General features: G+C 40.9%; 1 protein-coding gene across 5 annotated transcripts in view; it reads left to right on the top strand.

The window, feature by feature from the left end:
• The window catches only part of LOC139815597 (latrophilin Cirl), a 435,108-nt gene that overhangs the window by 282,018 nt on the left and 130,842 nt on the right, over positions 1-22,248 (top strand). The window lies entirely within an intron of this gene.

The following is a 22,248-nucleotide window of genomic DNA, read 5'->3' as shown; positions in this document are numbered from 1 at the left end:
AGCAAAGGAAATTTTTTTTATTACGAGTACTTATTTCCGATAATGGTTATTAATGATATATATCTATTGTAATGTTTATTATATATATTTATTGTCCGTAAGACTTGTATTTCATGAATAATTGATGTTTTTTTTTTTTTTTAGATTTAAGGGACTAATGTAGAAGACTAAGGTATTAATAAATGCAGAAAATTTGTCCTTCTTATTGCGTTTCTTTTACAGAAATACGGATTAAAATAACAAAAAGATTAATTTTCTGCATTACCTGCATTATTCACCATGCATATTTTAAACCGCAAGTGTTACAAACATGTTTTAAATTATTCATTCTGAATCATTATACATTTTGATTCATTGAATCAAGAGAAAATCGAATTAATTTAGGACACTTAATCATAGCTCGCCTTTTCTTTCGCGTCTTATCATTAAGAGGAGATATAACGAAGGTGCCATAATTGGTCGCCTTTAATAGGGGTTAACTCCGTAAGGACCTATCCGTCGCACCATTAATTAAACCACCGCGCGCGATTTACGCCCAATAAATATCTCCCGGCGTCTAATATCAATCTGCCAGACATCAATCATAGGGGCAATGGATCACGCGATGACTTAATTGCGATCGGATCGCCACCCTTCTCGTGACGCCACCCTTCCGTGCGAGCGACTACGTCGCGTCGTCGCTCGCCGTTATCCCCGCGGACGTTTCGTCATTAGGTCGCGACTTATCGAGGCTGGCACGCGTCCTTGTCGCAGCCCTTTTCAGCTACCCGACTCCGAGGAAGACTCCACGTAAGACTCTTATCGGTTCCGACCATGCCGGTGCGGATCCGTCGAGCGACGACGTTAATAATAATCTTTTTCGACGGGTGCGCATTCTCATCCCTTTCGCCGCGGCTTAAGATGCATATAAATATTTCCGAGGCCTTGAAGAGCGGGGATTACCGCACGTGAAAGGGCGCGCATCGCTCTTGCCGGTGGCCCTTTGTCAGTTCGCTTATTCCGCGGCAAGAATCTCTCTCTTGTGCGCTATAAGAATAATAAGGTGAGAATGGCCGCGGATCGCGAACGTTTATTATTACCGTTTAATCTCTCTGGATTTACACAGTAAGCGGTATCTTTTATTTATTTTGTAATATCGTAATGTATGTTTTCACAAATATGTCCTATCTCAGATTAACACAGGTTTTACCGCATAATCCGCGACGTTTCAAATACATTAATTAAAGTATAGGAAGCAATGCTAATATGAAAATTATTTTTTAATGATTATTTTAGGCACAATTAGTGATATAATTAGTGAATTTAGATTCCACAAGCTCCTTTTTTACACGACAATACAATTTCCATGTTTATCGAAAGCAGATGTTTATCGCTGATTAGCTTGCATTAACATACTCTTGTATTTTCTTTCTATATCTTGCAATATGTGAGATTAAATTTGATCAACCGGGTTCCAGAGAGACGTATAAGTAATTGAGCCGCTCCAAGCCGCAGAAAAAATGCGGATGCGAGAGCAGGGGACTGATTATCATTCACTGGGAGTCATTGTAATGGCACCCTTCATGGGGTTCTCTGTTTTAATGTTCGTCACTGACGCCGATCCCCACCCTGTGGCGATGCAGCGGGGGCCGTCCGCCTCTCGAGGGGCCGTAAACTCGAAATATTTATTTCGAATGCGGCCTGTAAAGTACGCGGGGCCCCGCCATTACAAGTCATTTTCATGGGGCCTCCGAGATCAAACGAGCTGATATTTACGTTCTATGCCTTTATACTCGTGTGCTCTCGGCGGGCCCCGAGCGCGCGCTGCCCAGCTCCGCGACGATCGAACAAAAAAAAACAGTAGAATGAAGAAGATTCCGACCACTTTTGTCATTACTCTACAAAAGTTTATGCTGCATTCCGTTAATTAATCGCACGCGTGCGTTCGCGAGCATGATAGGATCTGTGGAATAGGAAATTTATCCCAATAAATCCCAATTTATAGTGCTATATTTTTTCTGAATGTTTTGTACAAAGACCGTTGTTGTCGCCATATTTTAATTTTAATATTACGTGGCTTAAACTAACAATAGAAGCTAAAAAATTTTATTATTTTTTTAATTTTGAGATCTTTGTTGAAGTAAAACACATATCTCGTACTTTGATTTTTAAATTATAAACTATATTTGCTCAGCATAATAGTTCAACTTGCACATTTGCGGTTTATAATGTATTTAACTGATAACGTTAAGTAATCACAAAATCTTTAATGAAGTTTTCACAAAACAAGATATCTAAGAGATATGAAGTGCATATTTCAAGATTTTATCTGAAATCTTATATTCCGTGGTTCATATTTTTCAACACAAATGTACTAAAGATATTGGAAAATGGAACGGAAAGTCGAGACGAACTAAGAGACTCTCTCTCGTTTCCAAGAAATGATCGATAGCATCGAATCGAGCGCGAGAATCGGAAATGCAGTACTCTGGCAAGGATTCGCGGAGGCGTACAAATTCAATGAGAAGTAGGTCGATTCTCCTGTTTTTCGAGAGTAAACTACTATATTTTACTTCGAACCGGATGGTAACGCCCGTTTTGGAGGAATTCGAGCATTTACCCTGGCGCCGTTAGTTTCGGCTCCTGTTACGAGTAACGTGGTTCCAAGAAGTAAACATTTCAGCTCGAATTCAATCGAGAAATTTATAGAACACCTTTTGAATGTTTTCCAGAAAGCATAGATTGTGACAAAGTATATCGCATTTGGTGAATACAATTTGAAATCCAATTTTTGTTACTTTGTTATAAATATAATTGAAAGTCAGCAATCTACACCTATTATCGTAATTTATCCATTTTACAATTTAAAGAAAAATAACTTTTATAGAACGCGTTGTATTATACTTTTATAATTTGAGATGTAGTGCATTTGTTTTTTGTTTAGAATAAGTTAAAATTTTTTTACGTCGTCATTCTAAGAGTCTTTTATTATCAATTATTATCAAATTCAAAAATTATGTCAAATGTTTTATTATACTCGACATCACAGACGCACGCTTTGCGCGCGCTATTTAGCTTTAACATTACACACAACTGTCAAAATATGCTATGACAGCCGCTCACGAAGTTAGCGCAGCGAGAAAACTAATCAGCATCGCGAAAAAGTGTCAACAATAAACTTTGAGGCGTTCGAGAAGACTTCGAGAGATGCGAGTATCGATTTAACATGCCTTTTTTTTAGATAGGACTAGTTATGGATTATTATTCGTACGATTCAATATAAATGATTATTATCATTATGAACGATCAAACACTGTTTATACGATTCATGCACTTTCTTCTACCGTAAACAATTCTTCCGGGTTGCTTATCCAAAATGCATCATCTGAATTCGCCTCAAGTCTTTGCAACTGTCCATAAACGCGCTCGTAATGGTCACGGTACCTCGAGGGACGAAAAAACCGGCGAGGTACTCAGCCGCACGAGGGCATCGCGAAAAAGTGGAATAATCATATTTAATATCGTCGTAAAAATGTGCATTTATGCACATCGAAGACAACACCGCAGTTCGAGCAGGACGCAGATCGAGGGGAGACAATTAACGGGTGAAAGGGCAAGGGGAAAAAGATCGGAAAAAAGGGGGCGAAGGAGCGACGCGAGACAAAGCGGAGCCGGCATGTATTATTCCGCCCGAGGCGTTCCGCATTTTTATTGTTACAGCCTCGACTTAACGTCGTCGGGCATAAAAGTCACGCTACTACCGGGCCTATCGCCGATTTGCATCTGTCCGACCGGAAGAGACCATCCTCTCTTTCTCCCTTTCTCAGTGAGCCACACACTTCGTAGCTATAATATACGGCGGAACATTGCCGAAGTAAAAGTATGACGCAGAGAAGTTGTAAATCTCACGTCGCGCGTTGTCTTTATACATATAGTTTATATACGCGTCGAGTTTCTTTACATTTTATCGATGGCAGCTTTGTGTATACGTGTTCTAACTGCAAAAAAATGCATTGCAAGTTACAAGGCTCTTAGAATCATTTTATCCTTTTAACAAATGTTAAACAAGGCGTTTGTGTTGTTCACGAGCGTCACAAACGCCAAATGTATCCAAGGAATGCGATTGCAAATAAATAATGAAAGAAACAATAAAAAATATATCTCCTAATATTGCACGTTATGAGTTTTAGTAAAACAATCCATAAAATAATTGCGAAATATATTTATTTTCGAGAAACAATAACTGAAAATTGTTAATTAGAAATAAAAAATTAAATATTTGTTTTTAAAGATTTGACAGTCATGGTGATAATTTACTTATGATTATTTATAACATATATACTCATATAAATCGAAACTCTGTTTAAATACGATACTCTAAAATTATGCGATCGAAGATACCTAATATGGCAGCGGATACATTTGCCTTTCCCTACATTTAGCCTGTATTCGAGTAGACTCGGTACAGCCTCGCGATACTTTCTCTCCCTCCAGAGAGACCACTTCCTTCGTTTAAAACTCTCCATATCGAGTGTTTCTCGGATTAACGTAGACTTTTGTCGTCTTAATTAGCTTACGGGACACACGGCGGACGTTGCTCATACGGCCGGTGGTATAAGACCACGGCAACTGCAGCGTCTCGAGGTCATCTTCTCGGTAATCTGCGTGCACTCCTAATGAGCCCGGCTATATAGGAAAGCAACGCTTATGTTAAACTTGACTCCGGCACGCCGTTCTTTTTTTCTATATCTTTCTCTCTCTTCCTGCCCTCTTTCTTTTTTCTTGAATTCTCCTTTTGTTGACTTTTTTCATCTGCCTGCGTACATATATTTTCTTTTATTTCGTCCGCCTGGACGAAAGCGGCGGAGTGGTATATAATCGATTTAAATTGAAGAAGCCTACATAAAGATCGGTAGTTAATTCACGCCGCCACGGTGTACGTGCGATAAATCGCGACGCATACCGTGCGACATACAACCTTGAGAAGCGGATGTTGCAAGTTTAACGATGGTAATTCGTCCTCCTCCCCTCCTGCTCCGGTTTTGGTTAGCGATTACTGTAATCTCAAGGCTGAACAAGCTAAATCCCAAATTTTATCAATTCTGGAATGACCTTAATAACTAATAATGAAACCTATAGAATATAGAATAACCAACTCTCAAGTGTCTTGTTTTGTGGATTTTTAATTTTAATTCAAAGGAGATTTTCTTGTAAGATTTTTTAGGATTGTAGAACTAGCTGTGACACAATCACTAAATATTTAAAAAATATTTTGTATTATTTGCATTGTATTGTAAGCTTACCTATATATCCCAGATTTCTACAAATAGATTGTATGTGCAAAATTAATCTTAAATTTACATAAATCTTAAATTTACGGGTTTTGATATGTAGAAATACTAGTAGCCATAAATCTCTTTCAATACTCAGATTTGTTCAAAATTGAGAGAAATCCATAAAATTTATGTTTAGCGACTCAACAAAATCGTAGGACCTTATAGATTTTATTTTTCCTGCATTCTTATAGATCTGTAGTACTTTGCTCCCAGAGATTCCTCCATTCCGCTGATATGTTCAGTATGATCAGCCTTTATGAGAGTTGCATTTTTCCTCTCTGGAAACCAATTATTTATCCCACGTCGCGCCATCCCGAAAGGTTCGCGACCCGGGGCCCGCTCGAGTCGGTCGCACAATTCCCAGCCGGAAGTGGCAGAAATCGCTTTCGCAGGCTTACGAGAGCCATGGGCATTTCCACGAACTCGTCGGCCGTTTTTCACTGGCTCCTACCAGCATCAGCAGCATCGGCGGCGGCGGCGGCGGTGCTGATGGAGGGTTGGGAGTTGACGCCGCGAGGGTTGCCGGTGCTACTTTCGTTATTTATGAGCGACGATATAGCCACTCTCTCCTTGCCGCCTTCGTTCGCGAACCCCAAAAGCGCCGCAGTGTTCCCTTTCCTCACTTTCGGGTGTTCGAGGTCAAACTTCGGTTTCCAGAGCAGGGGTAAACACGTCCTGCGAAATGAGATCCGCTAGTGTTATACTATTATTGCCCGTCCCGCGCGACTACCGCATACTGCCGAAATGAAACGGGACTCCCCCATTTGAGCGAATGCCAAATCGAGTTACGATACGACACCTTAAACATCAACACTCTCTTAAGCATCTCATTGCCAGTATAATCGCGTCATGATTGAAGATTGAAGAAAATCCATTCTTATATATACAATAAAATATAAAATTATATTTTTGTTTTTTATGAACAACACTATTATATGCCAGAGCTATATGTATATCAAGCATTCTGTTTTGTTACGAACATTCTTCTCCCCCTATTCAGCCTATTAAATCTTTTTTTATAGCTTTCCAAGCGAAGAAAGTTTAATGTAATTAAATGAAAAGTATTTGAAGAAGAATGGAGTAAATATAAATTAAACAATTTAAGATGTACAAGAGCTAATCAATTTACCGAGTGTACGCAGTTTCCTTCGTCTTTAACTTGCTAGCGAGTGTGTTGGAATTTAAAACCCGACTTTGTCTCTGTTATCTTCGGCGCTCTAGTCCGAAACAGATTTTTCTTTAAGAAACAAGAATATTGTGTGGAAAGAAAAATATTACTCTTATAAAAATCTTAATCTTCTGATTTTTATTTTATCTCATCACAGAATGAAATACAGTCCGCTTTAGTTTGTTAGGCAAATCAAAATATGACACTTTCTCTCGAAAATCAAGTTTTTATATTATATTTATGACATTTTGTAAACTAATAATTTATTGACTGATTACTATTGATTTTCTTGTCTTTTCCTTATGGTGTGTCTCAATATTGATACTTTGTTAAACAAAACGTTTACGTAATTATATATATTAATAATTATTATTTTCTTTTTTTTACAGGTAAGTGGCTATGGATGAATTAGCGACGGTTAAATTATGGATTCTTGCGAAAATACGGTATGATAAAATAATATTTAATTTAATAGTAGAATATGCAAATGTTATCCGAGCTAACTCGACCCGTGCAGAATCGATCAGTTTTATTTAAAACCTAAAGTCCAAGAGTGGATAACGCGCCGCACAGAAATAAAAGGAGGTGGACGACATATTGATCGCATCTTCTTTGCGCAGATTCATCTCGCGATCAAGTGTCTTTCTCCTACTGCTCGTCCGTCCTATTCCTACTTCATCTCGACTCGATATAAAAAAAACGACGGCGGCGATCGTGTATGGGGTTAATTTTACTTCGCTCTTCCATACACACACACGCACGACGTTCCGCGCTGATGGATTTTCACCTCTCACCCCTGCCGACTCATCCGGCGTTAATTATACGGGGAATGAGGACGAGTACGCGAGGAATGCCCGGATACGCTGTTGAATTTATGATATCGACGGAGACGGACACCTCGGTATAGCGCGTCGTGCAAGACAACTCGCGGCGATCTCGAAAAAATCGGCGACGATTAGACGCGGCGTGAGATAATTTCAGTGATTACGCTACAGTTAGGCGTTCTTCGACGTGATGAACGCGATCGGCAAAGCAGATCATCAGCCTCGTTGCCATAAATCGCGTCAGATCGATCTTAATTAGTAATTCCATTCAGGTTCAGGTCAGTACGCAGACACATGGCAATGATACTTAATGCGAGGAATGTCATGACGATCCTGCGCCAAAGAATTCTTCTTTTTGTTAAAAACACTAAATGCAATGATTGTTGTAATGGGATTTTTTAAATGTCATAGTCAATATAAAATCTCTTTGAATTTTATTTTACCACTGTGTTAATGAAATATAAACGTGGAAAAATAATATATATATATATATATGTATATACTACGTTTTAGATCATTCTAATTTATATATTTAAAAGTGACGAATTAATATTCCTAAATATATCTTCAAATCATCACTTTTATTACAGATATTATTGATGATATCTTATTTTTCTATTCGGCTATTTTTTTATATCGAATATTACTCTTACAGTATAATAATCACAAAAGCTGCGAATAGTGTTGTAACCGTCGCATATGTTTTCTTCCAATTTCCGGCATTTTTTCAGGTAATGACGCGCGCGCGTACGAGTTGTAATATCTTACAATGTTCCTTTTTCGCCGCAACACGATTGTGTCAACAATTCAAACGCAATTCAAGGGAAGCGACCGGGAACGAGCGCATTTCCAAATTTCCGTCGGAATAGCCAGAACGTGTCGGCGCCTTCTGACGCGTCTCGTTCGACCGCGAGCGCGATGCACCGGCGCGATGCAACGATAAAGCGCGCAGGCACCGACGCGGACGCGACGCACAACGTGCGGCGCAGCCACGGTACGGGTACGGCACGACACGGCTTTCGTTCGGCGTACGGCAAACGGGATGCTGCGCACGCGGTGTCGGTTATATTACACGTCGGTATAACGCGCGCGTGATTTATGCCGCATGGCGGAGCGCGGCATTAAATGGATCATCCGACGTCCGACGTACGGTACACACGCGGCCGGCAGTCACCTACGTAGAAATCCGCGATTTACAACGCAGCGGAGCGAAGGGCAGCGCGTAGATTCCCCCCCGCCGCTCCCACATTGCCCCTTTCTCTCTTTCCTTTTTACTGCCACACAGCTCCTTTTTATCGCGGTCCGCGATTGTTGCGGCGCGCGGCGCCTCGTGTCCCGGACGCGCGATTGCATTCGACACCGTTGTGTATCCATTGTCGGCAAGATTAATAACAATCGCGGGTCTGATTAAACGACAATCGATGCTCTCGCGCCTTGCCAGGAATTTCTGGTGTTTCAATCTCCTACGTGTTTTTCGATAGAACCGTCTCAATGAATTTATCTTCTATAGCATTTTCGATTGAGAGAGGATTGAGAGAGAAGTCAAACGGAATGTGGGTAATATCGAAAAAGGAGAGAAACGCAGGAATTATTAATTAGAAATATGACAACTGCTGAAATCCAAATACAGAGGACTTATTTTCTTAATTTCTGACTGTTTTTTTTTTTCACTACCACGCATATCAAATAGGAGCATAAAATAATCTTGACAACTTTAATTTTCTCCGACTTTAAGCAAAAATTTTAGATTGAAATTCCATTGCTAACATATAGCATTGAAAGCTGCAATCTATCAATTTTTTGTGAAAAGGAACTCGACGAGATTTATCAGAAAATTTGTGACCGAAAGAACGGTGTGTACTCGCCGCGCGCCGGCGTATCGTGGGAAGTTGCATTCGGCCGGAATGGAAAGTTCGCGTCAAACAAGTATTGGAAGATATTACGCTGAAAAAGCATAGCCGGCCAAGAGAGAAGTCCACGTCGACATATAACCGACGAAGATGATATTTCGCAGCCGATAATCGCATACATAGAAATCTGCGATTTACAGCACAATGGTCGTAGGGCAGCGCGCATTTCCGCGTCTCCGCGCGCTGCTGTGAGATCTTCTTGTTATACCTATACACCTACCGCTTCTTGCAGCTGTTCCCGTAAGTGGCGGTGTCGGCTTTCGCCAATCGATCGAGCGTATCTGGGAACTCTGTCGTTGAATTAATTATGCGCTTTCACAACTCTCCAAATTTGTAACAGTGCAGGTATTGCGCGGAAAAGGTGCCGCGGGGGATCAAAATGACATCGCATCATTTATCAATTCGCGACTTAAATGTCCTTCTTCGTCGCAATTGAAAATTAATTCGTATTAAGAAATTCAGGTACACATTTGTAATGCGATGAGACAATCATCTAAAGCAATTAAGCTTGACAGAAGATTGTAAAGTGTTGCAATGTCATTACCGTCAGGCATTTCTATCCTACACTGTTTTATTTATTTGCTTACTTATTCTTTTATATAATTTGCACAAGTATAACATTGCAAATATGTAACACAATGTCCATTCGCGACAAACGTCTCGATAAATCCTTATATTAGTATTGTTCCACACCATATTAAGAACAATGTTATCCGACGTAAATTGTGGCACGAAATTCGAACTGCCGCATGTCGGTGGCGGTTTCGAACTTCGGAAACCCGATATCGACGCAGCGCGAGACGCATCGCCGTCAGGGATCTCGTCATCTCGCAGTTTTCCGCTTCGAGGGCGCGCCGACCTCGTTCACTCTTTTGGCCGCGCCTTTACGCGCGAAACGGTGACGCGGGTGACCTCTCGCCGTGCAGGAAACCTGTTTCTCACGTTTCAATTTTTCCGCGAGCTTCCCCCCCCCCGTAACAGTACGCGCAGCACACGCGGTTTAAGGGTTAAGGTCGTCCTCGTGCTCGCGACCGGTCCGTTACTATCCGCTTCTTCGGCGTCTCAGATGCTCACCGCCCGCCGACCGCTTCCGGATAGTAAATCATCGCGTCGACGTTGCGCGTCGATCGCTAATTTAAATATCAATACGCTCTCCGCGTGATCTCTCCCTTCGTTTACAGTTTCCACGTTACGAACGCGTTTACGCGTTTATTTAATATTTATCATTTCGCGGAGCAATCTATTATTCACAATAGATTCGTATTGCTTCTGATTCAAGAAGAAAGAAATTTGCCTGCTTGTACCACCGTTGATGAGCATTGTTACAGTTTGTTATTGTTTGCTTAAGGTTGGTCGGTTTAATCCGGTTTCTCGCGAAGCGACAATCTAAGATGTCACATTGTAGAGAGTCTACAAGTACGTCGATATCAGGTTTCCCGAGGACAACCGCTTTCATGTTAAATGCACATTTAATTAGACCGTGCAAGCGCACGAGGCGGAAATTCTGGTACTTAATCATTCTACGTTTCTCGGTATGCAGAGATAAAAATCGTGATTAAATAACCGAGACTGTTGTTCTAGGGTCTACAGAGCTTTAAAAAGCGAATTTGTATGGTCAGGATATATCCTCAGACGAGTCTGCTCTTAAAGATAATGGAAGAAAATGAGAATAAGAGAATAGAGAAATCTATCATAAGCTAAAAATAAATAACGTATATCGATTATTTCAGGTAAATAGAGAACGAAACATAACGCATTGAATTTAAATAAATCATATAAAATCTTATATAAAGTAATATGAATAAGATGTATTGGAAGGAATATTGGCATTTGTTTGAAATTGCAAAAAGTCTAGAATTTCAGGCTAGAAAGTTGGAGAAAGAGTCATATTTTCTTTATTATTAAAACTATGAACTTTTTGTTGCGCGTTTATGAATTCAACGATGTTCGCGATATACCGGCAGCGAAGCGTTTTAAGGGCCAGATTGGCTGTCAAAAAGTGCAAGGTCGTATCGCTGAAAGCCCCGCCGGACGGGCCCAAACGGTGCCCCTCGGAGGACGCTAAGTGCAATGTCTCCGAGGTGCAGCAGCAGCCGCCGCAGTCTGCGAGAAGGATGGGAACCGGTTTCTCGGCTGAGCAGGCTCCTCTCCCTCTTACTCTCGATCACTCGGTCTCTCTCTCTCTCTCTCTTTCTCTCTCCTCTTCGAGTCGAGCTCGAGGTCACTACAGGCCATCGCCTAAACCAAAGTAAACCCCATTTCATCTCTCTCTCCCTCCGACTAGAGCCCTTCCTCCTTTTCCTCCATCTCTTTTTCCCTTTCTCTCACCTCGCATCTCGCGATCTTCTCCTCGTCTCCCCTGGCTCTTTCTCCTCCACCGTTCTCCTTTCACCTCGACTCTCTCTCCTTCCTGTCTCTTCCAAGCCTGGATCATCCACCGGCCGCCGCGCGACGTCAAGGGACTCACAGGCCCTGAACTGAACGAAGATCGCTGGTGTATATCAGGAGAAACTGGTAGCACGTAGTTTAAAGTGGTTTTCGACATTCGACGGTGCGTGAAAGGAGATTTGTTGGCATTCGCATTGAGTCAATTTTGCCATTGGCGTTTTTCGCGTTATTACGATATTATTGGCGATTACAAACTATTACAGGCTTGGCGCTTATCTCGATGTTAAAATAACGCCACGGATAACTATGTATCGGCCGCAAATCAGGTCAATTACATTTTGATGATATTAGTTCGAGCTCGTGTTTAATTATTTAAACAAACATATATTTAACAAAATATTATACGCACACGATCATTGTTGCAGTTATTGAATTAAATACGAAATTGCAATTGATTATTGTTCAATCGCATCAGAGCGTTATGGAAAAGTGATTAATAATGTTGTTGGTATAAACCTGCTATCTGCTATATATTAACTAAATATACTTATAAGCTCATTATTTTGAAACAATTATTGATGATATATATATATATATGATTCTGAAACTAAGCTTATTTTCAAAATTTATTTACATAGTCATTAGTCATTATTTAATTCTTTTTTTTATCTGAAGTACTAAAATTAAATTAAATTGAATGAAAATGCGCACATACACATTTATACACATATATTATATCTCTCTGTGTACGTATATTTCGAATATTTATATTTTTTATTTCGATTTGTTCAATGTATTCACAAGTCGCCAGGAATTTTTTAGGAATTTACATTCAAATACATGTATTATGCCACATAATTCATATAATGCTATTATACTAACATATTATATTTACATTTGGTGTTCCTTACATGATATTTCCATTTGGCATTTTTCCCACTAGCTTTCTCATTACCATGCGTTATCTGAGAGGGGTTTTGTTCGTCTGCATGATAAAAATGTTATAAAATGTGACAAACATATCATGTAAATCTAACTTTGTATATTACAGTACAAATACTGAAGACACACACATATACACACACAGAGGGAGAAATTATTCGACAATAGGAGAAAACTAACGCAAGAAGCGTCAGCTAGAAATGTCATATGCAGCAAGTGTCAAACGTGAACCTAACTCTAAGATCTCATGAAGCTCGTTGTACGTCCCTGCGGTCTTCCACACCACCGGCTTGATATTCCTCTTTCGGCCACTCTCCCGTGCCCTCGCCCCGCAGCCGCGGGGGTGTGAATTACGCATCCCCCTCTCCTCTCTCTTCGGCATCGCGCGTAAGATTACAGCTTGGGATCGAGGCCCCCATCCGCCCGTCCGTCGGCCGCGCCGACCGACCGAGCGATCGATCGATCGACCGGCCCGATCTATCGGCCTGGCCGATACGGCCGCGCGGCGATCAGGAATCAACCTGCTCTCGGCTGTCCGGGAGGTGCCTTCTGGTGAGATGCGAGATGATCGAATACCCCTTTGTGAGAACACGTCGTGTGTAAGGGATCCCGATCGGTCGTGAGGCTCCCGGATATCTCCGTATGGCATTATTAAGTGTAACGGCCACTGTGTTACGCGCGTAATGACGACACGATCGAATTAAATCTAGATCGGTGCTCAATCGGTGCCTATAATACCAGGAATTCAAAGGATTTCGAGATACGAAATAATTTGCGGTCACCCCAGCGAATTCATAGACAAGCTATAGACCGTTTATTGTCCTTTTTTTTTATGAGGACTACACACACACAGAAAAGTACATACTACCTGCAAGTAAAAATATTACTTGTTTTAGGTATTGACAAGTTCATATATCCGCAAATTTACCGTAAAGTCATCACAAGCGTCACATTTACTCAAAACATATTCTAGATCTTAGCAAGTCTAGTACTTCAAACAAGAATAATATTTAATTAATTCAAGAATTCGGTTTACTTAATATATATAGAGTCTATGGAAGAGATGAAGCATGTACTTAAGTATATAATACTCTTGACAGAAGAATAAATTCTTGTTTTGAGCACAAAATGATGAGCTTTTCTAAGACTTGTGCCAAGTACCAATATATCTTTTATTATTGAAAACTATTACTTAAAACAAATCAAATAAAATAAATAATTGCTTTCCTCGGCTGTAGAATGATATTTTTCTGTGTGCATATTTAATGAAATATATTTATTTTATTCTCTCAATTCCTGGAAAAAAACAGGTTCATCTGCGTTCAATTTTTCATATGACAAAATACGCGAGTTATACGAGTTAATATGATATTATACAATCATTTTGATCAAGTTTAATAAAAATTATAAAATTTGACGTTTAATTTTTTAAAATCTGAAAACATTATGTATTAAGAAAAGGAAGAAAGTTACATTGCGACGATAGTGCGGGGAATTGTGCGACACTCAACTCTCGCTTTGGCGCTTCTGCGTTTTCTTACTCGCGTTCTTCCACGGCGGGACGCCTCCCTCTATGCGATATATAAATCCTGGGATCCTCAACCGGTTCGCGAGGAATTTACGCGGTAAGAAATGTCGAAATCCGTCGTCTTCTTTTCCTCTTTCCGCTAGCGCGATCGCGGTTAGAAGAAACGCTCGGAAAAAGTAGGTAGTTTGTCGATCAAGTGTCTAGGAAATTACGAGATGTCGACGACGTCGATCGATCTTCAGTTTCCGCCGGGCAAAATCTATTATTATTTGTGGATTGATCTTTATTCGCACGAGTAACCATGTAAGTTCTACGAATTAAACGAGAGATTATATTATCGAATCAATAATGCTAAAAATCTTGTTTTTCGCGATTTTGCGAATTAATTTGCAGGAATGCTCGCGGATTTAATTTCTTATTCTTCACATTACTCGAAGATATCGTTTTTTTATAATTCGATATTAATGTCAACGTGATATAACTTCTACGTCAGCCATTTTACTAAATCAGAAAAATCACACGGTTGCATTTAATTTGCCCAATGCATTTTTTTCAGGCTGGATAACTGGCTGAGCTTATAAAAATTTTATCGACGGCATTTCTTGCGCTCGTCATCCGCGCCGCTAGCTTGCTGGCGTCATTTAGCACGCCCGGCAACTCTCGCCAGTGATATACACCCCTGGCGCTCCGCTTTTCTCGCCTCGAAAAAAATTTCCATACTAGATACACAATACGCCCATAAATCACCGCGTTTCACGGAGAGATACCATCGGAGAGCCAACCCCGGACTCGAATTTCGCCGCGATCGATTTTACACCGCGACTTTCCGCACTCTCCTCCAAATCCCAGCTGTATCTTTCGACGCGCGAAATTAGATTAAAATAATTTTACACGCTCGAAACTACGCTTTCTAATTAATGACGAGCCGAAATATGTTTATGTATGTAAATTCTTCGTGGTGTAAATTTATGTCGTATCGTACTTGCAATTAAGTTTTATCATCGAAAATCTAAGATTTGGAAAAATTAGTACTAATATATTCAGCAAGGCATTTATGTTATACTTTATATGCAAAATTCACGATTTAATTTAATATTTTCCAATGCTGTTTCTCAAATTTTAAGAATAAGAGCTACATTTTTACGATAACAAATTTGATCCCAAAATTATTGCAGGTCCTCAGTAACTATTACATATTAAATGCAACAAAATTTATATACTTTTGCTTCTCTATCATTACAATCCGTACTATAGATATTTTTTCTCTATGTATATATTAAATGTAATTTTGGGATACAAATTACATAAGGGATGAATAAATTAACGGCAGTTTATCCTTGCCTCTACCTCTTTTCTCTTTCTTATCGTGTCTTCGCTATAGTCCTCGTTATTAGAAAAACCCATATGCCAAAAGGATGTTTTAGGTTCATAGCGAACTCGCCCTCCAAATTTCGCCGACGATAGGCAACGCCGCGAATTCGCCTTGTACGCGAAATCCGATTATTACTTGGCGGGCGAAGAGAGATGGGGTAGGTGGGTGGGATTTACGCGGCAGCACCTTACAAGAACAAAACGCGATAGGGCATACCCGGCGACCCGTAATATCGATCACCGCGCCGATTTCGCTTGTGTTATCGGGCGTTTTCCACGTACGGCATACGTGCGACATCGCACCGGGAAACCCTCCCCATTTTTTTTTCACAGCAAAAAGATCACCCTCCCGAAATCTGTTCGCGCTCTTACGGTGCTTGCGTAGAAAAACATGCTCATCCACCCTCCCCCGTTCCGCCACCGTGGCGACTAACCATTCAATATTTTCAAAAACCAATTTCGCGTTAGAATGTTTGCTCTGGTCTGGTGCACCGTTGGTAGAACGCTGAAGGGGACGAGGAAGGGGGAGGGATTGGGGGATCGGGATCTCTCGAATATCGGGGGCACGTGTGCTTAACCACGTAGAACGTATACGCTGTATGGCCCCAGATATATCTATACGCGCCTAGATCGCAGGGAGAGATGAGAGTGTACCCCGTAGAGTACACCAATAAACGATAATCCGAGCGGCATGACTACTATCCTCCATCCTCTCTCTCTCTCTCTCCCCCCCCTTACCACATTTCTCCCCTCATTGCTGTGTGGCGCCTGCAACGACTGCCGTGCATTTAAAATGGACCGCTTGAGAAACGCGCAGGATCGCTGCTCCTCGGCAGAGTCCTCTGCCTTAACGCCCTGGGACCCTTGTCGACGTCCCAAATATACGAGGTGGGGGATTCCTTCTTCGTCGCCGCACCCTCGAATATTCAATCGGACGCATTAGCGTGGCGAACGGACTCGTGGGGGGTGACTGTGACGGCGGGTAGGGAGGGGGGGTCAGAGCATAATCCTATAGCCATCACACAGGTTGCGGGTGTTGTGCAACCGGCAGATATATGCGCCGACCGGATACATACATATAGCGTCGAGAAGGGCGCGGGATACTCGTCCGATACTGTATGTTTGCGCAACGACTGGAGCGTGAATAAATCCGTGGGGCGGTAAAAGCGAAGGCGCGGCGGGACACCGCGCGAGAGATATGTGGATTACGTGTAATTGACAAGAGATATGAATCTGTAATGAGAGAATTCATTATTGAACCGTACTTAGTTAGATGGGTGAATTATAGCCTTTTATTCGATATCGCGTCGGCAATGGGGGACGAGAAGCGTTTTCGCGATGAGCAATACGAAATTCGGCTTTATATATCCTTTGTATTTTCCGTTGAAAACGTTTGTACGGTTGCATTTGTTATAATTTTCTCATTATTACTTTATATACTTTCCATTATTACTTTTTTTTAGTAATATTTTTCTATATCTGGTAATATATATTTATTTCTATTGCTGTTTGTTATTTCCTCTCTTACTTTATACCGTGTCCATTTCTGTTTGTCGACCCTTTTCTTTATATTCTTGCGACACATGCAGCTATATTATAGTATGTGTAATAAACTCCGTTCTACTGCCTCTCTATCTCAGTTCCACTCGCGTCGGTCCCACGTGCGTCTAATGGCAGCGCGTGTAACATACGCGTCTACGGTACGTAATGCAAATGGTGGATCGTTAAGAGCGATGATTGGCGGGCGGTGCAGGTTCGAAGATGCCGATGTAACTTAGAATCGTTATTATCTAAATATCCGCGGCACTTCAAGTATTTCGTGCGAGGGATATCGAGTCGTAAAGTCCGGGAGAGGGAGCCACGTAACCCGAAATTTGAAATTTTCCGGTAAGAGCTGTTCTTTGTTAAAGGGAACATTAAAATATTTAAAATTGACTCTGGAAAATATTGGAAATGTTGGCCTCGATGTTTGCTAGGATTTCTCTATTTCCATCGGATATAAGAGTTATTTTTTTTTTTACACACGTAAAAGTATATGCGTCATTTTTCCATTACCCGAGTCAAGATATTAAAGTTTGATTCGAAGTTCACATGTGCAACAGTAATTGTAACGAAAATCTTATGCTTTGTTTCTATATAAGAATATCCTATATACTCTGTCATTAAATAGAACTTTTTCTTTTTCTTTGTTTGTAAACAAAATCACGAACTTTAAATTAATATCGTCAATCAAGAGCTTTTTAATCTGATAAACATTAGACTTGCAGCTTTGGCGTTACTTTCTTTCTTATATTTTTAGTATTTTTAGTTATACAAGAGAGGAAATTTAATTTTTTATTAATAAATTAAATATTGTCACATCACGTGAGTTACGTTGGTTTAGTGTGGGTTTATCCGGCAACATTGAATAACAGACTCTATGGCATTATAAATGATCGGTTCTACGTCGTTCATTCATCTCGATCTCGAAGAATACACATGATCAAGCTATACCCGTGAAGTATATTCGCGGGGCAAGAACTGATTGACAAAAGAATGAAATATTTTTCTTTCTGTCGGAAAGGAACGGCTCCACTGTCTCGCGCGTAACGTTTCACGCGGAAACTTGCCTTCCTTGCGAGACGTAAGGTGGAGAAGTGGTTTACCGATATTCCGCCATGCCCCGGGAATAATATTCGCGTTTGAAATACGCAGGCATCCTGGTGGCAGCGAGTGACGTCGAATTAGAAACGCTCGAAAGTATCGATGCTATCCGATATTTTGCTCAGACACGTCAATAGTTCGGATCGCTTCTCGACGATACGCTAACCGCTATGAATTATTCCGTCATTCCTGATATATCGATACATTACATACGATTACGATGCAGCTTTTTTTTATACCTGAGTGTAAGAATATAATTAGAAACATCAAATGTCAATTAACAACGCCTTTCCTAAGTTTGGAAATGTATATTTTCCTGCGTATACGCATTTTTTAAATATCTATAGATATTTAAAAAATTAAACCTCGAATTAAACAGAATCAGGACTATGGCAGTAAAATTGATTCTTTAAAAAATGAATTGTATGGGTAAATAATATGCGTTGATATTTCCAAGTATATTTGCGTGAGACGTGAATAATCGACACCGAGCAGCGCCGCGACGACACTTTCAACGATGCTGATAACGGAACACGTCTAACGCGCTTCCTCGTTGCAATTAGCGAGGATAATTTTGGGGCGCGCTGCAGTATGCTCGTTCGTTCAACGAGATACTAAAAGCAGCCATTCGGCGAACGCGCGATGCACTCTCCTCGTTCTCGCATACAGACTACGAAATGTTCCTTAGAGAAGTTCCGTCGAATAACCATTATGAGGAATTATCATCGTCGCTTTCGCGTTACAGTCATCCGAATTTTTAAATACCTAAAACGCGGCAACGATAAACGTTAGAAAAATATCAATATGTCTTGTGTGTCGGGATGACTTATTGAAATTAATGTAAAGGTGCAAAACAGTGCGCGGTTTTCGTTCCTCGTCTTGAGAACACCCGAGATAGAAAAATACATTTTTTCTACAAGTTGACTTTCGCCCTTTTTTATATCTGAAATATGATCAATGCGAAATAGTGTAAACTCAAGTAGTGTAAACATAAAAGTCCAATTAAACTTTAACCACTCTTAGCTCGACAAGCTTTACAGAGGGAAAAAAAACGCGGTTTATTCGGTAATTTTCTTCGATAAGATTCCGAAAATCCTGTGGATTTCCGAAAGGACACACTCCTTTCTTAATTCGGTCGGTCGGGAGAAAAAGGTTTCACGGCGAATTTGCCGGCAGTTTCACCGATGGGTTTCCCTCGGGCGAAGTCGCGTAAAGAAGTTTCACGATCCGGATAAAAATACGCCGGCGGTGCTTGCACGTATATTTCACGGGGACGCCGGTGATCGAAACAGATCGGTTCCTGACCCGAGGCTACTCTCTCCTTCCCTCCCTGCCTCCCTCCCTCTCACGAAGTTCCGAGCGCCGTTTGAAAGTCTAATTTTACGCGAGTCTTCGCGCCGTCTCTTCCGCGCGCGCGCCCGCCCGCGTCTTCTCCGCGCGTCCATAAACGAAACCGGTGCGACGGACCTTAAACGATTTACTTCTTTCACTTGCTAATGATATTGCCAGACCCGCCGCGCGCGCGCGGGAAAAGTCCCAGCTGCGATCGCATCGTTCTGGAGTACTTACGGAAAGTCCGGCGCGCAACGAGTTTCTCACAATTCATTCAAGTGTCTGTTGAATATATTGAGGTGGCAGAAATAAAAATACTTCATTGGTATTATATGTAGAGTGTCTTCTTAAGCCGTAATCACACTACGGGTTACGGGCTCGGTTGCCGTTGGCGTTACGGTTATAACAGTTGCAAGTTGTTCAAATAGGCTCGCGTCTAAATTGTAACCTGCAACCTAGCCGGTGGACTGCTTCGTTCTGATTGGTTGGTTTCCAACACTCAATCGTAACCTCAACCCGTAGTGTGATTACGGCTTTAGGAAGATAAAGAAACTTTGAGTACATATCGTTCACAAAAAAAAAAAAAATATGTTCAATATTTTTGTTTTTTACTTATAATACTTTTTTTATCAGTTTATTTGTTATCAATCAATGTATAATTGTAAGACCGTGCCTGATTTCAGCGCGCGCGATCAAATCTTTCAGAAGCGGCCACCTGTGCATCAAAGAAAAGATGTAATACGAAACAACGTAAATGCCTTTCTACGAGCGTGACGAAATAATCGCGCGCATATAAACGATTACACGAATAGGTGTTCCTGTTCATGCGTGAGTTTGTTAAAAGTCAAAAGTACGAAGAGTCTGTTTACGGCTTATCTGGCGAGCCGGTCGGTCAATCCTATACGTTCGCGTAACTCGAAGCGGCGTAAATCCTGAACTTAGAACGGTGGTTGATCTCGCGCGAGGCGGTGCGGTCATGTCCAGACCGATGGAGGAATGCGAGGTGGCCATCTTGAACGGTGGGGATGCCCCCCTTCTAAGGAGGGCCCCGAGGACCCTCCTCGCACATATCCATCGGGGTGAGAGGGGGGAGGGAACGGGGGGGGACTTCCTCGCTCTCCTCGCACACACACACACACACACACACACACACACACACACACACACACACACACACACACATACTGCGGTTACCTGTCCGTCGCTCTCGTCCATCCGCACGTCCGCGTACAGCCTGGCACAACACACCACACGTACTCACACGCACACCTGCATTGATTGGCTTTACACACGCGAGCGCCGATGTCACAATAATTATTAAAGCATAAATCTTCAACGTCGTAGCGGCAATTTGCGGTTCCGGCGAGCGCATTTGCGCGCATGCTTTGCACTATACGCGATTATATCGGGGGATATCTTATTGAAACCGTTGAAATTAATTTTGCGGTTAATTATAGAAAAAAATACGCGATTAATCGTTCTTTAAAAACTGCGGTAATGCGATGAAACTAATTTAAGCTACGTTTAATTGATAAACGGAAATGAGATTGAATCAGTATCGTTGATTTCCCTGGATTGCACGAATATTCTAATTGCGATAGTTTCCACAGTGATATTTTTAACATACCGCAGCTAAATTAAAATTGCCGACAGACTTTGCCAGGATATCGATTACATCGACTGCTATTTTTAGGAGCTGTACTAATGAGTATTGCCCGCGAGCACATCATCAGTATCTATACGAATATATATTTACGATCGAGAAATAATATCAAGAAAAACAATTTTTAACAGAAATAATTTTGCAGGGAAATCTTTTTAATAACGAAAACAGCTCGAAATTATTTTTGTAACGACAATAATATATCCTGGAGGAATAATTTCCAGAGAAATGTATATTACGGAAGAATGCGCTTTTCACATTAAAAAGGATAAATAGTATTGACGTTATTATTCAAACATCATCTACGCGTTAAAAAATTAACTACAATTATATAAATCGCTATAGAAGTCAGTCAAAAATACCAGGCTGAAAAAATACTCTCAAATTATTCAGTATTTTCTTTATTAAGTAAGCGCGTTTTATATGCATTTCTATTATTACAGTATAAAATATAGGTCTTTCTTGAAGCACATTCTAATTCTCTGGCTATATATATTTCAATTTTCACAAATTATAAATTCTCGTACTTGATTTCGTACGGACTAATTCAATTATATGACACATATACATTATATGACCTGCCACCTCGCCTGCCACTGAAATTCGTAGCGTTGCATGCTCATACTGCCATCCGGAGTAATTTACGACAGTATAGGTCAGGTTAAATAAGAACTACTCTCAAATTATTCAGTATTTTCTTATCGTAGCATATAGTATTAAGCAGGCGCGTTCTATATAGGTATATTTATATTGTTACATCGCGTAGAATATATCTTTTTTGAAGCACATTCTAATTCTCTGGCTATTTTTTAGTTTTCGCAAGTTATAGTTTCGTGTTGATTCCGTACTGACCAATTCAATTACGACCTCCCGCTGAAACTCGCGGCGTTGCTCATACTGCTATCCGGAGTAATTTACTACGACAGTAGGTAATACGTAATAGTAGGTAATAAAAGTTGCAATATTGCTCGCGCGCCAGCATATACGCCTTTGATATACAACGTACAATCCGGTGCCGCGAAACGGTCGCAGGAGTCGTTAAACGTAAATAGTTAGTACATGACACCACATACGTTGCGCTTCCTTCATTTGCGCAAATTCGCAATAATGGCCGGCCAGAATCAGATTTCACAGGAAATTCCCCCTCCCCCTCCCCTTCCTCTC

The sequence above is a fragment of the Temnothorax longispinosus genome, chromosome 1, assembly GCF_030848805.1.
Source record: "Temnothorax longispinosus isolate EJ_2023e chromosome 1, Tlon_JGU_v1, whole genome shotgun sequence".
NCBI lineage: Eukaryota > Metazoa > Arthropoda > Insecta > Hymenoptera > Formicidae > Temnothorax > Temnothorax longispinosus.
The sequence above is the reverse complement of the archived record's forward strand: the minus strand, read 5'-3'. Positions and strand labels throughout refer to the sequence as shown.